Source organism: Sciurus vulgaris (genome assembly GCF_902686455.1).
Source record: "Sciurus vulgaris genome assembly, chromosome: X".
NCBI classification, from domain to species: domain Eukaryota; kingdom Metazoa; phylum Chordata; class Mammalia; order Rodentia; family Sciuridae; genus Sciurus; species Sciurus vulgaris.
In genome coordinates this window covers 91,924,757-91,927,065 of record NC_136471.1, presented here as the reverse complement: position 1 = coordinate 91,927,065, position 2,309 = coordinate 91,924,757, and the positions used below count along the sequence as shown (strand labels likewise).

Below are 2,309 nucleotides of genomic sequence, written 5' to 3'. Positions count from 1 at the left end.
GATGACACATAATGGGGGGAGGGAAGGGTTAGTGTTAGGGTTAGAGTTAGGGTTAGGGAGGGGGGCAAGTATGGAGGAAGGAAGCACTGTATAGAGGGAAAAGAGGGGTGGGAGGGGTGGGGGGGAAGGGAAAAAAATAACAGAATGAATCAAACAACATTACCCTATGTAAATTTATGATTACACAAATGGTATGCCTTTATGCCATGTACAAACAGAGAAACAACATGTTTATCCCATTTGTTTACAATAAAAATAAATTTAAAAAAAAAAAAAGTATAAGTCCTGGGCCGGGGTTTTGGTTCAGTGGTAGTGTGCTCGCCTAGCACACATGAGGCCCTGGGTTCGATCCTCAGCACCACATAAAAATAAAATAAAGGTATTGTGTACATCTACAATTTAAAAATATAAATAAAGGTATTATGTCCACCTACAGCTAAAAGTATAAATCCTCCAACCTGGTCTTCTTTTTCAAAATTACTTAAGCTATTTTGGGTTGCTGGAATTTCTATATACATTTTAGAATCAGCCTGTCAATTTCTGCAAAAACTGCAGTTGGAATTTTGGTAGAGATTACACTGAATATGTAATCAATTTTGGAACTATTGTCATATTAATATTAAATTTTCCAATCCATGAACTCAGATGTCTTTCCATTTATTTAAGTCCTCTTTAATGTCTTTCAACAGTGCTTTCATAATTTTCAGTGTACAACTCTTACATCTCCTTGATTAATTCCTCTATTTTATTCTTATGATTCTGTTATAGCTGAAATTTTTTCTTCATTACTTGTTTACATTGCTAATATAGAAATAACAACTGATTTTTGTGTATTGGTCTTACATCTTGTGACCTGAATCCCAAGTCCTGTGTTATACTGAAAATAAAATATATGAATAACACAACCGAAGTCCAGCTCAACTAGTGAAAATATAGATTCAGACACCAACACTGACGCCCTGACAGAATAATAAAATAAAGAAGGCATGCTACAAACAGAGAAACAAATTTCAGGTCATCAGATTTCTCATCAGAATCTATGCAACCCAGAATTTTCTAGTCAGCAACAAATATTTATTTTTTATTTATTTTTTTATTTTATTTTAATGCCTTGCCAGGGATTGAACCTAGGGTCTAATGTGTGCTAGGCAAGTGCTCTACCACTGAGCTGTATCCCCCAGTCCTGTAATTTTTTAAATGAAGGTTAAAAAAATTTTAAACAAGTAAACAAAAAGTTTTTAAAAAGTAATTGCCAGCACCTGTGCCCTACACGGTGAAAGATCTTTGATCAGAACGAAATTTGGATCCACACAAAGAACTGAATAGTGGTAGAAACAGCAAAATCGTGAAAAGGTAAAATTTTGGGTTTTTTGTACCGGGGACTGAACCCAGGGCCGCTTAACCACTTAACCACATCCCCAGCCCTTTTCTTATTATATATATTTTTTTTATTTTGAGACAGGGCTTCGCTAAGTTACTGAAGCTGGATTTGAACTTGTGATCCTCCTGCCTTGGCCTTTCAAGTCACTGGGATCACAGGTGTGCACCACTGCACCCAATTTCTTTTTGTTATAGATAATCTCTTTAAAAGAAAATTGTCAAGAAGTAACAGTGTACTGTGCGGTTTTGACTTGTGGAAATATAGTTCAAGACAACAATACCACAAGGGAAGGGGAAAGGAAATGAAAATATATAGTCTTAAGATTCTTACAGTATACATGAAGGAGAATTTAACTTGAAGTCATACTGTGATAAGGAATAATATATATTTTGGGGCTGGGGAGATAGCTCAGTCGGTAGAGTGCTTGCCTTGCAAGCACGAGGCCCTGGGTTCAATCCCCAGCACCGCAAAAAAAAAAAAAAAAAAAAAAAATATATATATATATATATATATATTGCAAACCATATAGCAATCACTAGGACAAAATTTTAGAAGATTTATAACTTGGAAGCTAATATCCAGATGCAATAATAGTAAATGTTCAGTTGATCCAATAAAATATAGGAAAATCTGAATAAAAGACATGTAATCAACAAAAATATAGCCAGATATTAGATTTAAATGTAAACCCTTTACACAAGAAATGTGCATTTCTTCTACATGTCAGTTAAAATGCCTAGAATGGCAGTTGGGATAAAAATAGTAAGACTGAAATATATACTGTCCAAAAGAATCCTTTAAATATTAAGAAGTTTAAATTGTTGGAAATCATATACCTAGCAAATATGAATCAACTGAAAGCTAGAAGGTAAAATTAATACCAAAATATACTTCAGAATGACTATTACAAAGGGTAAAGGTGAATGTT

General features: G+C 34.0%; 1 long non-coding RNA gene across 1 annotated transcript; it reads left to right on the top strand.

Annotated features, from left to right (window-relative positions):
* The first annotated feature begins 272 nt into the window (after positions 1 to 272).
* On the top strand, positions 273 to 640 carry LOC306650747. Its single transcript, XR_013761002.1, has 2 exons — positions 273 to 379; positions 418 to 640. It is a non-coding gene; the product is annotated as an uncharacterized lncRNA (long non-coding RNA).
* Positions 641 to 2,309: the final 1,669 nt, after the last annotated feature.